The following is a 16,133-nucleotide window of genomic DNA, read 5'->3' as shown; positions in this document are numbered from 1 at the left end:
TGAAAATTACCCCGTGATTATGCTTTTTCACAAAGAGCTTCCAATCAACTTTTAAGGTCTTAATGTTTAATAGAAACGAATAATCTCCACCAAGAAAGACAAAGGTAAGGGAGTTCCCTGGTTGCCTAGTGGCTAGAATTCTGAGATTTCACTGCCATGGCCCAGGTTCAGTCCCTGGTCAGGACAAGCCAGCCCTCACTAAAAAATGTAAAAAGAACTAAAAGAAAAAGCATAGCATTCTCAGGGAGATAAGAGAAGACAGTATATTTTAAAAATAAGACAATATGCCGTATGATTATTTTTAAAAATCGGAACAAGAAAGTGCTGCTGAAATTAAAACAGTGATAGCTGATTTAATTTTTTCAGTGAAAAGGGTTGGAAGCTAGCATCAAAGAGATCTTCCGGAAAGGAGAATTTTTAAAACATACAGTGATGGATTATAGGAGATAAAAGGTAAGAAAATGAGAAGCCCAGTCCAGGAAACCAAGTACCTGGCTAACAGGAGTTCTAGGCAGACCAATGTGAAGAGAGGGGAGGGAAGTACCAATAGAAATTCAAAAGAAAATTTGATTGAATGGTCCAGAATTGTGCTCAGCGAAATGAATGAAAAAGATCTACATCAAGCCACATCATTGTGAAATTTCAGCATAACAAGGATAAAGACAAGATCCTAAGCTTTTCAGAAAATCCCACTCACATAGAAATGTTCATAAGTGAGAATGGCCTCATATTTCTCAGCAGTAACACTGGAACCTAGAAGAGCCTGGGACAAAGCTGTCACCACTTTGATTTTCTTTTTTTCTGGTCACTGAATTTTACACTTTTGAAAACAGTGGAGTAGAATTGCTTCACAGTGGTGTGTAGCTTCTGCTGCATGACAAAGTGAATCAATCAGCTATATGTGCACATATATCCCCTCCCCTGAAGCCTCCCTCCTACTCACCCCACCAAACCCCACCCCTCTGGGTCATCACAGGGCACCGAGCTGAGCTCCCTGTGTTACATAGCAGCTTCCAACTAGCTATTTTACCCATACGGCGTATTTATGTCAATGTGCTCTCTCAATGCATCCTACCCTCCCCTTCTCCCACCGTGGCCACATGCCCATTCTCACATGGAAATGACTTTTAATGGAAATTCGAAAACTATAGACTGTCACCCGTGAAGGTAGAATGAAGGTGTCTTCAGATATGCAGAGCCTCCAAAACTTTGTCCCCTTGAACCTTTGTCAGGAAGCTGTGTGCCCCACTAAGACAAGTGGGTAAACCAGGACAGAAGACGTGGAATAGAGAAATCAGGTTTCCTCAGTGGGAGGGAGGCTGAGGAAATTCCTGGGATAATGAAAAAAGAAGATCTTAGCTCAAGAACCACGAAGCAAAAGCTGAAGAGCCACACCGTTGCCAGTCCAGATTAGAGCAGGAAACTGGAGGCCTCAGATAAGAGGTGTGTTGGTGGTGGTGATAGCGGTGGGTGGCTGTGAGGAGCTGGAGAAGAAGAAAAGGACCGATCATTCTGACAGAGTTGACTGTGTGGAAAATTGTATTGAGAATTGTTTTATAGTGGTTTGTGGGGGAGGGAAGATTTAGCTATAAATTCAAATAAGAAATGAAACAATTGTTATTAACTCAGCAGTGAACAATATTTACGTGATCATCATAATAAAAAACCCAAATATGGATTTAACCAAAACTAGTGTGATAACTATAGTGGGAGAATGGAGATGAAGAGAGGGGTGAAAAAGAGCTGAAATCTTTTTATCATCATAGGAAATCAGTAGGTAATATTCAAAATGGATGATTTGAGAGAGAGTGGAATTCCCATAATTCTCTGGAAATCTGGAGGTAAATTCCAGAATAAACAAGCTCCAGGAGAGTTGAGTTACCTAATAGCAGCAGTTACCTATGGATGGGTTTGTGAGGGATGGTGGTGTGGGGATCACGGCCTTGTTTATGATACTTTGAACACTATTTGGCTTTTTTTTTCCATTAAAGTATAGTTGGGGGGCTTTCCTGGTGGCTCAGACAGTAAAGAATCTGCCTGCAATGTGGAAGACCCCATTTTGATCCCTGGGTCAGGAGGATCCCCTGTAGAAGGGAATGGCTACCTACTCCAGTATTCTTGCCTGCAGAATTCTATGGACAGAGGAGCCTAGTAGGCTACAGTCTGTGGGGTCACAAAGAGATGGACATGACTGAGCAACTAACACATGGTTGATTAGCAATGTTGTGCCGGTCTCTGTAGCATAGCAAAGCAACTCAGTTATATACCTTTAGACATTCTTTTTTTCATATTCTTTTCCATTATGGTTTATCACAGGATATTGAGGGTAAAGCATCTGCCTGCAATGCGGGAGACCAGGGTTCAATCCCTGGGTTGGGAAGATCCCCTGGAGAAGGAAATGGCAACCCACTCCGGTACTCTTGCCTGGAAAATCCCATGGATGGAGAAGCCTGTAGGCTGCAGTCTATGATGGGCTACAGTGTATGGGGTTGCAAAGAGTTGGACACGACTGAGCAACTTCACTTTCACTTCACTTTCACTTTCATTGAATATAGTTTCCTATGTTATATAGTAGGGCCTTGTTGTTTATCCATCCTATGCATAATGGTTTTTGTCTGCTAATCCCAAACTTGCAACACTTTTTTCCCCCACTTACCCTCTCTCCTGGCAACCACAAGTCTCATTTCTATTCTGTGAGTCTGTTTCTGCTTGCTAGATAGGTTCATTTGTGCCATACTTTAGATTCCACACATAAGTGATATCACATAGTATTTGTCTTCCTCTTTCTGGCTTACTTCACTTAGTATGATAATCTCTAGTTGCATCCAGGTAGACACAAACGGCATTATTTCGATCTTTTCTATGACCGATATACCTCTGTGTATATGTACCACATCTTCTTTACTCACTCATCTGTCGATGCACATTTAGGTTGCTTTCATGCTTTGGCTGTTGTGAATAGCATTATTTGGCTTTTAAAAAGTGTGTGTTTAATAAAAATAAGTATTCCTTTTTAAAAAAGAAAAAAATGCATGCAGAACAACATCTGGTGTGGTGCCTGGCACACGGTGGTTATCAAAAACACTGGTTAAGTTGTATTGAGCTGCATTGTGACACAGCTAGAGCCCACTGCTCCAGTCCCCATCCTGGCTTGTCTAAGAATCAGATTCTCAGAAGCCTCTGGATTTTTTTCCCCTAAGAAATTCTTTAGGAGGAAACTTAAAGGAGGGCTGGAGCCAAAGCCCAAAGTCTTTCCAACACATTGTACTCCCTGACTCTGCTCACCTCTCAGAGAATTCCAGAAACGGGTGCAGAGTGGTGGGAACTGGGGCTCAAGAATTGGGATCCTGAAGTCTGGGAAAGGATTGAAGATCCCCATGTCCTCCGTGTTCCTTCCAACCAACTCTCCCCTCCATTCAGCATACAATCACTGAACCTTATTCTTAAGGATACATCAGTAAGGAAGACAGACAAGGCACCTCCCCCGTGCATTTTGCACTTAGACATTAACTCATAGTTGCAATGAAAGGTGAAGAGCATATTAACAGGATATATGAGAGCAAGACACCCACCTCGGTTCAGAGCATCAGATAAGTGACATCTGACACTTTACATCCCTGGACTCTGCAACTAATTCTCATCTGATACATTTTCAAGTCACAACCCCCACAGACTCTTTCCTCAGAACCTTCTATATTTGCATATTTTAAAACTAATGATAGTCCATGTGTGGTTTAAGCGAGGAGTAGCAAAACTGTGGGTTCCTGAAATACTTAAAAACAAAAGGCACTTGCTCCTTGGAAGTAAAGCTATGACAAACCTAGACAGCATTTTAAAAAGCAGAGACATCACTTTGCAGACAAAAGTCCATACAGTCAAAGCTATGGTTTTTCTAGTAGTCATGTACGGATGGGAGAGTTGGCCATAAAGAAGGCTGAGCACCAAAGAACGGATGCTTTCGAACTGTGGTGGTGGAGACGACTCTTGAGAGTCCCTTGGACTGCAAGGAAATCAAACCAGTCAATCCTAAAGAAAATCAACGCTGAATATTCATTGGAAGGACTAATGCTGAAGCTGAAGCTCCAATACTTTGGCCACCTGATTCGAAGAGCTGACTCATTGGAAAAGACCCTGATGTTGGGAAAGATTGTGGGCAAGAGGAGAAGGGGATGACAGAGGATGAAATGGTCATCACCGACTCAATGGATATGAGCTTGAGCAAACTCTGGGAGATAGTGAAGGACAGGGAAGCCTGGTGTGCTGCAGTCTATGAGGTTGCAAAGAGTCAGACATGACTTAGGGACTGAACGACAACAAGAACTAATCATTTAGCGCTTATGCTGGAACAGGCACAATTTTGTATACAACACATTTATTATCAAATGTAACATTCACAATAACCCTGTGGTAAATATAGTTGTTACAATTGTAGAAATTGAGGTTCAGTGTGATTAAGGATCTTATTTAAGGTCACGTGGTAAGTGACTCAAAATCAATATTCTTACCCCCTTTTCCTATCACTTCCCTGTTTCTAGCAACATGGCCCAGAGTGAATGAACTTTGTTGACATAGGTATCACATGGTTAATGACTGTGAAGTTTTCAGGCAGCTAAGACCTCTAGGTCATTTTCCAGTATTAAGCCACGGAGGGAGAGGTGGGAGGCAGGGACTGAAGACTGGGGGGAAGCAGCCCTACAGAAAGGGAAGGGAGTTCATCTGGAGCAACTCCTCCTGGACTTCAAGTTCTCTTGTCTCCTTCCTTTGGGAGGGCATCCTCAGTTCTGTGTTATCCATCCCTCCCTAAGACAGAAATTTCCAGTTGGTATCAAATATACATTTCCCCCTCCCCCCCTTTATAATAGAACTCCCCTTTTCAGATTGGCACATGACCACCCAGAAAATGTGACTTAGTTCTGGCGGATGAGATAAAATGTAGGCAGAAGTGTTATGTGTGATTTCTGAAAATCAGAGATGTATTATGAAGTTGGTGGAACAACAAGAGAGAAGGCTGAGTCTCCAAAGACTGTGGTGGTGCCAGGTCAGCACGCCAGTGCCTGTCCCTGGACTTTGCTTACATGATAAGAAAATGAACACCTTTGAAAAGCCACTGTTATTTTGAGTTTCTTTCACATGTGTGCATGTGTGCTCAGTCACTTCACTCAGTTCCAACTCTTTGCAACCCTGTGGACTATAGCCCGCCAGGCTCCTCTGTCCATGGATTCTCCAGGCAAGAATACTGGAGTGGGTTGCCATGCCCTCCTCCAGGGGATCTTCCTGATCCAGAGATTGAACCTGTGTCTCCTGCGTCTCCTGCATTGCAGGCAGTTTCTTTACCCACTGAACCACCTGGAAGCGCTTCTTTCACACATAACCAAGCTAATCCTATGTGACATGCTCAAAAATGAAATAACTCCATTCCTTCAAAAAGACTTCTTCCTACTACTAGATATTCTCAAGATAACATCATCTTTCCATCTACCAATCCATTTATCCATCCATCTTTCAATTTATTCATCACTTAGTAGACATTTATTGAATGCCGCCCTTGCACCAGACATTGGGTTAAGTCCTGAGCTACATAATTGGATAATCTTATTCTCTGCCCTCACAGAGCTAACTATAAAGAAAAACTTTTGAACAAGGAAGGTTTTGCTTGCCACAACCGTACTTTCCAGCTGCTACTGAAAGCAAAGGAAAATATTGGCTTAGTAGGATCAGTCTCACCCAGGAAATATTTACCCTTTGCTTCTCTTTAAAGGGAGAGAAACAGGCCTAGAGAAAGCGAGAGTGGCCTATCTATATTTTGGGGGATTTCATCTTTCTGTTAAGTCTCCATTCTCAGTCACTAGAAGACAGAACCATGTTAGTTATTTTAACAGAAAAAATATTAATATAAATAAATAATTGTTAACTCTACATTGAAAAAACTGAAAAGAAAAAAAAAATTCCAAGGGTAATACAGAAGGAGCAACTGCGAAACAGCTGCCATCCAAAGAGAAGGTAGACTTATTCAGATTGCAGATGCCCGAGGAAGAGACTTGAGGAGCTGAAGCTCAGACCTGTGAATCTGGGGAGCAGAAAATGCCTGGGTGGTGCTAGTGTCCCTGGACTCAGAGAAGGCTCCCTGGGAATAGGAAGCCATATCTTTAAGGAGGAGGCATCGGATTTCTGGTGTTAATGTTCTAAGAAACCTCAGTGAGACCGGTTTTGCAAGTATTGGAAAAATAGCCAGCTGACTGCAAATGCTACTACTGAGCAAAGTTGTCATTGTTAGAGTGATGCTGATCAGAATAGGAGCCAAACAGGAATGAGCGAGCCCCTTCTTCCTCTTCTAGCCTGGGGTGTCCCTCGAGGGCCCCTGCTTCACAGAGCCTAACAGAGCCAGCAGACAAAGCAGAAATGTAGTTTGCAAAATTTCAGAATTATTAGGCAATGAAGGCCCAATAACTGGTACATGGCTACCCACTCCAGTAATTCTTTCTTGGAGAATTCCAGGGACAGAGGAGCCTGGCAGGCTATACTATGGGGTGGCAAAGAGTCTGACATGACTGAGCCACTAACACTTTTTCAAGCCCTATTATGGACTTAATGTCCACGTAACCACCAAACCCATATGTTGAATCCCTAGTCCTCAATATGAAGGTATTTGGAGATGAAGTCTTTGGGAGGTAATTAGGTTTAGGTGAGACCAAGAGGATGGGGCCCTCATGATGGGATCAGCGCCCTTAAAAGAATAGACATAGGGAGCTTGCTCTTCTCCACAGACACGCAAAGAGGAGGTCATGTGAGCACATGGCCAGATGATGACCCCCTATAAGCCAGGAGAAGAGACCTCGGATGAAACCTATCTGGCTGGCACCTTGACCTTGGACATTCTTGCCTCTAGAACTAAGAGAAATAAATTCTTGCTGTTTAAGTCACATAGTTTATGTTTTTTTTTTTTTTCTCCATTTATTTTTATTAGTTGGAGGCTAATAACTTTACATCATTACAGTAGTTTTTGTCATACATTGAAATGAATTAGCCATGGATTTACATGTATTCCCCATCCCGGTCCCCCCTCCCACCTCCCTCTCCACCCGATCCCTCTGGGTCTTCCTGGTAGCCCTCGCAGAATAAGACAGTCCACAATGACCTTGGTGTAGAAGCTTTTCAAGGTTGGTGAGGTGCTCTGAAGTTGTCAAATATGGAAGTGACCACATCAAGAGTTATTTTCTGAAACTCACCTCAATCAATTCTCCAGAACCTCAAGAAGAGTGAGTGTATGGGTCATCCCAGAAATTAAGCTTCCCAGGACAAGACATTTTTACAGTGTTTCTCCAAATCTTCATTCTTCAGAAATCCCCCATTGTCCTTCAGGAATCACCCCCAGGAAGCGGGGGGTTGGTTGGGGGACGATCAGAAACTATTAATCAACAGCCAAGTCGTCTTCTTTCTGCTTCATAAAGTCTCAAGGCTTAGCTTCAGCAGTTTATTAAATTACCAGAACGCCAAGAAAAATAGCTTTAATAACACATTTCTGCCTATCTATTATTTTTTTATAACCCAGAGTGGAGAATTAAAAGGCTCCCTACCATTTAAAATAGCATTTTTAAAATTAAAATGAACATGTTAGAGGGATCTTTTTTTTTTTTTAACTCAAAAAATAAGCCATTGATTCAGGATGTGATTACTCTAAGCCGAAATTTTATAGCTAAATCTTTGTTTGGTGTGAAGGAAGGAGGAGAAATGGTTTTTCCTGAGAGGCTTAAAAGTGTATTAATTAGAACAGGTGGATGGGCAGGTCACTTTGTCCTCTCATGTGCTTTAGTATTACAAACACTAGTTTCAAGAATTACGATGTTAAAGGAGTTGAGATGAAATTGCTGTCTAGGGGACCAGCTGGCCACCCAGATGGGACCTCATGGGGGGCAGAGCTATGGTGAATGAACAGCCCACAGCTCAAACTCTGTTTCTGAACTCACAAATTTAAGAACATGATCAGGGCCCTTAGATATGACCAAAGTCCTAGGTTGATGTATAAACTCAACTACAGTTGATTTCTAATGAGGGACCCCTCGGTAATTTTTGACAATCACTTATGGAGCTCCAAACATGAGAGAGGTACCATGCTATGAAGCCTAGATAAAATGTTAAACTAGCTGCAGTCTCTGCCTATGAAGAGCTTATGGTGTGGGTGATGGGCAGGGTGGAAGATATAGATAAATATGACACAACATGTTTTTATAGTAGTGGAGCATAGCTGTGGAGATACAGAGGGTTGTAGTATTCATTTCCTATGGTCATGTTCCTGTGTAACAAATCATCCCACCATGTAGTGACTTAAAACAACCTAGAGATTGTCATATTGAGCAAAGTAAGTTAGACAGAGAAAGACAAATATAATACAATATTGCTTATTTGTGGAATCTTTTAAAAAAGTACAAATGAACTAATGTATAAAACAGTATATAATAAATAATATATAATAAACAGTAATATATATATATATATTACAGATGTAGAAAACAAACTTTCAGCTCTCAGGGGGTGAGAGATGAGAGGGATAAATTAGGAAATTGGGACTGACACATACACACTCTGTTGTGCTGTGATTAATTGCTCAGTCGTGTCCGACCCTTTGCAACACCATGGACTGTAGCCCACCAGGCTCCTCTGTCCATGGGGATTCTCCAGGCTAGAATACTCTCATGGGTAGCTGTTTTCTTCTTCAGAGGATCTTCCCATCCCAGGGATTCAGCCCAAGTCTCCCACATTGCAGGCAGATTCTTTACCATCTGAGCCCAAGAATGCTGGAGTGGGTTGCCATGTCCTCCTCATACAGACACTACTGTATATAAAATAGATAACTAATAAGGGCTACTGTATAGCACAGAGAACTCTACCCAATATTCTGTAATAAATTATATAGGAAAAGAATCTAAAAAAGAGTGGCTATGTATGGGTAGAACTGATTCACTTTGTTGTGCACCAGAAGCTAATACAATATTGTAAATCAACTATATTCCAATACAAATTAAAAAACAAACAAGCAAAAACACTTATGATCTCACAGTTTCTGTGGTCAGGAACTTGGGAATGGCTTAGCTGAGTCCTCTGCTTCAGCATGTCCTGCAGGCTGCAACCCAAGTGTCTGCCATGGCTGCAGTCTCATCACAAGGCTTAACTGGGAAGGATCCATTCCCAAAGCGAGTATTCATGTGTTTGTTGGCAAGGTTCAGTTCCTTGCAGGGGCCCCCTCTGGTTTCTTTCCAAGTGGACCTTGGAAAGAAATACAGCATTTCACAAAGACAGGAAGCAAGCAAGAAGGAAAGAAAGAGTGCCAGCAAGGGTCCACTAGCAAAATGGAAGTCACAGTCATCCTGTAACTAACCTAATCATGGAAGTGGTGAATGAAAGTCACTCAGTCGTGTCCAGCTCTTTGCGACCCCGTGGGCTATAGCCTGTCAGGCTCCTCTGTCCATAAAATTCTCCAGGCTAGAATACTGGAGTGGGTAGCTATTTTCTTCTTCAGGGAATCTTCCCAACCCAAGGATTCAACCCAAGTCTCCCACATCGCAGGCAGATTCTTTACCACCTGAACCACCAGGGAAGCCCAAGAATACTGGAGTGGGTAGCCTATCCCTTCTCCAGGGGATCTTCCTGACCCAGGAATTGAACCGGGTCTCCTGCATAGCAGAGGGATTCTTGACCAACTGAGCTACCAGCGAAGCCCAATCATGGAAGTGGCACCCCATATTTTTGCCAGTCTATTCATTAGAAGTGAGTTACGAGGTTGAGCCCACACTCAAAAGGAGGGAGTGCACAAAGGCCAGGGAGTTCCTGAAACAATGAAGCCAGAAAGCAGAGCATTAGAAGCAGTTCTAGAATCACTTGGCCTAAATTTAAAGCCTGGATTCAAAACTTACAGTCTTCCCAAGACTGTTCTGAAAGATGGATGTGTTTTATTCAACATGTGTTTATGGAATACCTACCATGTGCCAAGTCCTGTTGAAAGATAGGAGGATTGGCAGTGAATGAAACCAAGTCCCTGCTCTGATGGGGTTTGCAGTCCACTGAAGGAAGGAATGGACCTTACTAAGGGGTCATGCAGAAAAGTAAAACAGAGTAAGGGATGGAAAGTGGGTAAGTAATCTATTCTTACTCTGTTTTCTTTTCTTTTGGCAAATTTTATTTTTAAATTATTTCAAATATGCAAAAGTTGCAAGAATAGTTGACAAGGAGCTTCAGTATACTTTTCCTTCAGTGTTGCTAACTGTGAACACTTTACCATTTTATTTTATTATTTATTTTCAGAACCATTTGACAATAAATTGCAGATATGAATCCCCCTTTCCCCCTAAATACTTCAACATAGATTTTCTAAGAGCAAGCACATTTTCTTCACACATTCACAACTACTAAAATTAGGAAATTAACTTAATACTATTATCTATTCTGCAGACCTTATTACATTTTTAGCAGTTGTACCAATCATGTCCCTTATACTATTAAAAAAAAAATAAGCTCCTTTTTCTGGTGCAGAATCCAATCCAAGATGACAGATTCCGTTTGGTTGTCATTTCTTGTTAATCTCCCTTAATCAGGAATAGCTGCTCAGCTTTTTTTTTGTCTTGACATTTTTGAGGAGTCCAGGCTAGTGATCTTGAAATTTGGGCCTTTCATGTAAGACAGGAAAACCATAGAAATAACATGTCCTTCTTAGCGCATCATACTAGGAGGCACATGAAGAAGCTTTATCTCTTTACTGGTGATCCTAACTCTGACCATTAGTTAAAATGGTGTTTAGAAGCTTTCTCCATCACGTTGGTACCCTACCATGAACTAGTTTTAGGTAGAGTCATCAGGAAAGGCATCTTTGAGGAGGTGATGCATGAGCGGAGACCAGGAAGAAGTAAAGGCATGAACATGAAGTTTATCTGGTAGAGTGTCAAGCAGAGGGAACTCTAAGTGCAGAGAATAAAAATAATATATACTTCTTATGCCTGTTGTGAAAAGTCAGTACAAAAGAGGATGGTGCTCAGTGTTCAGTTGTGTCCTATTCTTTGCTACCCCATTGACAATAGCCTACCAGGCTCTGCTGTCCATAGATTTTCCAGGCAAGAATACTGGAATACCACTGTGCCAACTGGGAAGCCTCATAAAAGGGTAGTGCACAGACTTTAGAAATAATTCCATAAAAGAAACTTCTATTGTTATTAGATAGTGACATCTAACGTAATAGATCTACAAGGTAAGAGGGCTCGTGTAGTGAAGTGGAAGGGGAGTGGGGGAAGTCTGATTGTGGTGGGCAGAATTTTAAGATGATCCCCAAAGAGCCCCATCCTTGTATAATCCCATCTATCATGAAGTGGGAGGAACCTGTGGATAGGATGGGATATTGCTTCCATGATTAGGTTATGTCACATAGCACAGTTGACTAAGAACATGAGATAATCTTCATGGAGCTTGACCTCATCACAAGAGCCCTTCAAAGGGACAAGTTCTTTCTTGGAGAAAAAGATCAAAGTCAGAGAGATTTGAAGCAGGAGGAGGATTTGCTGTGTGAGAAGTCCTCCATTGCTCACTTTGAAGATGGGGTTGTCCACGTGACAAGGACAGGAGAGTGGCCTCTTGGAGCTGAGCATGGTCCCCTGGGTGCATAGTCAGCAAGGAACTGAGCCCTGATAACCATCTGAACGAGCTTGGAAGACCTCTGATGAGAATGCAGCCCACTGACACTGGATTTCAGATCCATGAGAACTTCAGCAGCGAGCCCAGGCACCGTAAGCCTGGACTTCTGACCTACGGAAATCAGGAGATGATAAAGAGAGGTCATCTTAAGTTGCCATGTACATAGTAATTTGTGATGCACTGGTAGAACATCAGCACACCTAGGGAACAAAGGTAAGGAAGATCTCAAGGAGAGAGAGCATGAGATCCCCGAGGAAGAAATAGCCCAGCACAGTCAAAGCACAGCAGTGGAAGAGGAGGGAGCTGTGGAGGTAGGCAGCCCAGGGTCCACATTTACTGAGGGGCTCAGTGTCAGGTCTTGTGCTGAGACAGACTGGAGACCCAGAGACAAATAACACACAATGATGCTGTCAAGGTGCTCATGATCTGGTGGAGAAAAAATCTCAGTGGAGCACCAGAGGCATGATGACTGGCATCTCTCACAGAGATTTTGTTCACTCAGATAACTGAGTGCCTAGAACTGTGCCTTGCACATAGCGGGTGATAATAACCCTTCATTGAGTTGAATGAAATTGAAGTGATATTTCACCTCAGCCAGTGGCTTTCAACCAGGAGCAAATTTACCTACCAGGGGCAATGTCCCCAGACATTTTTCTTTGCCACAACTAGGGAGGTGCCGCTGGCATCTAGTGAGAAGAGGTCAGGGATGCTGCTAAACATCTCACCATGCACAGAAAAGCCTCCCTCCCCCAACTAAGAATTATCTCATTCAAAACAGTGCTAAGATTGAGAAACCATGATTAGACAGTGGTGAGATCTGATGAAACCTTTGCTCTTCACTCAGAAAGCCATTCTCTAATGCTTGTTATTCTAATGCCTGTGTCCTCTCTCTTGGGCAAGATTGGATAAACAGTGAATTCCCCTTTCTGGGTCCTCTCAGGACGCTGTGAAGTTCAGCTTCCTTCCATCGGCCTTCCTTGCAATATGATCAATGTCACTGATTAGAACCCAGTGCCCCCTTTCGCTTTTATTCTCAGTCCCCTGCTTTGGCCTGGAAGGTATTAAGTGGTGGGCTGGTCAGTGTTTAAGAACCAGCTCTCAAAAAAATATGCATATACAATGCATATGTACATATATATATATATATATTTTTTAATATTCTACTGATATAAAGGATGTTTCACACAAGTTGCAGACAGTTTAACATACAGCATTAGTTATCATAAATCCCCTATAGCCGACTGGTCCTCATAGGACTCTTTCATCGGTTTTTGCTGAACACTTGTATATACAGCCAACCTAAAGAAGCACTGGTGAATGGGTGTAGATCTGACATGAATGTTGACTGCTATTTTCTTTTATATTAACAAATGAGATGAAAGTGAAACCAGAAGGGCATGCTGGAATGCCATTCGTTTGTCAATGATGTATCTGCTTTGTTGAACCAGATAATTGTTTTCAAGTAATGGAAGAATATTTTCTCAATTTTTGTGCCATTCACAGTGCAACATTACAGATAGGACAAGCTTTTAAATTTAATCTGCATTATTAACATTTTCTTCATTACTTTCTTAAGTCTAGACAATCAACAGGACAATACATTGAGTCCTGACGTAGCATTTTCTGATTCCCATGGTGTAAATACTCCCACCTTGGCAAATGTCAAACCACCAGTGTGATGTCACTGAACACTGAGTTGGGAAGAGATGGTTGTCACACATCTTTATATGGTATTTCCACCATGTAGGTGTAATAGAAATAAGTAACTTCCAAGAGAATAGATGATAGTAAAATGCAAAATAATGGAGAAGTATGAGTTCTGAGTATTTGTTATCTTTGCTTTTAGTAAAAAATGTATTTAATTGTAGGTTTAGAGATTGAATTTTAAACAGTGTCAATGCTTATCAACTGGTTTACAAAATTCCAGAAACTTTAAAAATTGACTCTCGAAAGCTGGTATGTATTGGTGCTAGCACACCTCTGCTTTACCTAGTTAGTGCCTTGTGCTGATAATCAAGCTTACTCTCTAGTTAACTCTTTAAACAGATACACTCATAAAGAGTTACCTTACATATGAGTTCTGGGGATCACACTGACTATGCACACATAGTGTGAATATAGGGATCACATAGGAAATCATACTGTCTTCATGTCTGCTGGTCCTGTTGCAATTATTAGCATGATAGGAAAAAGATTTTGTTGTTGTACAGTCATTGTGTCTGACTCTTTGTGACCCCATAGACTGCAGCATGCCAGGCCTTCACTGTCTCCCAGAATTTGCTCAAATTCATGTCCACTGAGTTGGTGATGCTATTTGACCATCTAATCCTCTGTTGCCCCCTTCTCCTTTGGCCTTCAATCTTTCCCAGCATCAGGGTCTTTTCCAGTGAGTTGGCTCTTGGAATCAGGTGGCCAAAGTATTGGAGCTTCAGCTTCAGCACCAGTCCTTCTGATGAATATTTAACATTGATTTCCTTTAGGATTAATCAGATCAATGGGGAAAAGATTCCTGACTTTTAAAATCTGGTGGAGACTCTTGACATTTCCTTGCCCTGCTTCCTGAGGGATTCTCTTCTAGGTAGCAGTAATGGTGAGTGGGAAAGAAGAGGAAATGTGACTTCACAAATCCTTAATAGACAAACACTGGCTGCCTCATGCTTCCGGGAGAAACATGCAAGAAAATACCTCCCCAAGAGCCAAACATCCCGCCTAGACAGGCCAGACAGGCCATCCTGGCTAGACAGCCAGACCCTAGAGCCAGATATCCTGGAATGTGAAGTCAAGTGGGCCTTAGGAAGCATCACTATGAACAAAGCTAGTGGAAGTGATGTAATTCCAGTTGAGCTATTTCAAATCCTAAAAGACGATGCTGGGAAAGTGCTGCACTCAATATGCCAGCAAATTTGGAAAACTCAGCAGTTGCCACAGGACTGGAAAAGGTCAATTTTCATTCCAATCCCAAAGAAAGGCAATGCCAAAGAATGTTCAAACTACCGCACAATTTCACTCATCTCACACGCTAGCAAAGTAATGCTCAAAATTCTCCAAGCCAGGCTTCAAAAGTATGTGAAACAGGAGCTGGATTTAGAAAAGGCAGAGGAACCAGAGATCAAACTGCCAACTTCCATTGGATCATTAAAAAGACAAGAGAGTTCCAGAAAAACATCTTCTTCTGCTTTATTGACTATGTCAAAGCATTTGACTGTGTGGATCACAAAAGCAATGGAAAATTCTTCAAGAGAGGGGAATACCAGACCATCTCACCTGCCTCCTGAGAAACCTATATGCAGGTCAAGAAGCAAGAGTTAGAACTGAACATGGGACAACAGTCTGGTTCCAAATTGGGAAAGGAGTACATCAAGGCTCTATACTGTCACCCTGCTTATTTAACTTATATGCACAGTACATCATAGAAATGCCAGACTGGATGAAGCACAAGCTGGAATCAAGACTGCTGGGAGAAATATCAATAACCTCAGATATGCAGATGACACCACCCTTATGGCAGAAAGGAAAGAAGAACTAAAGAACCTCTTGATGAAAGTGAAAGAGGAGAGTGAAAGATCTGGCTTAAAACTCAACATTCAGAAAACTAAGATCATGGCATCTGGTCCCATCATTTCATGGCAAACAGATATGGAAACAGTGAGAGACTTTATTTTCTTGGGCTCCAAAATCACTGCAGGTGGTGACTGCAGCCATGAAATTAAAAGATGCTTGCTCCTTGGAAGAAAAGCTATGACCAAGCTAGACAGCATATAAAAAAGCAGAGACATTACTGTGCCAATAAAGGTCCATCTAGTCAAAGCTATGGTTTTTCCAGTAGTCATGTATGGATGTGAGAGTTGGACTATAAAGCAAGCTGAGTGCCGAAGAATTGATGCTTTTGAACTGTGGTGTTGGAGAAGACTCTTGAGAGTCCCTTGGACTGCAAGGAGATCCAACCAGTTCATCCTAAAGGAAATCAGTCCTGAATATTCATTGGAAGGACTGATGCTGAAGCTAAAGCTCCAATACTTTGGCCACCTGATGTGAAGAACTGACTCATTTGAAGAGACCCCAATGCTGGGAAAGATTGAAGGCAGGAGAAGAAGGGGACGACAGAGGATGAGATGGTTGGATGGCATCACCAACTCTATAGACATGAGTTTGAGCAAGTTCCGGGAGTTGGTGAAGGACAGGGAAGCCTGGCATGTGCAGTCCATGGGGTCGCAAAAAGTCAGACATGACTGAGCAACTGAACTAAACTGACCTCCTCAAGACAATCTCAAGCATACAAGCTCAGTATATTCTTTTATTCATCATGCCTCAGTGTCACCTAATGTGAAGAGCGTTGGAAAGTATCCTGATGCTGGGAAAGATCGAAGCTACGAGGAGAAGGGGGCAACAGGAAGAGATGGTTGGATGGCCTCACCGACTCAAGGGACTTGAGTCTGAGCAAACTCTGGGATATAATAAAG

The sequence above is a fragment of the Odocoileus virginianus genome, chromosome 5 (genome assembly GCF_023699985.2).
Source record: "Odocoileus virginianus isolate 20LAN1187 ecotype Illinois chromosome 5, Ovbor_1.2, whole genome shotgun sequence".
NCBI classification, from domain to species: Eukaryota; Metazoa; Chordata; class Mammalia; order Artiodactyla; family Cervidae; genus Odocoileus; species Odocoileus virginianus.
This window is presented reverse-complemented; position numbering follows the sequence as displayed.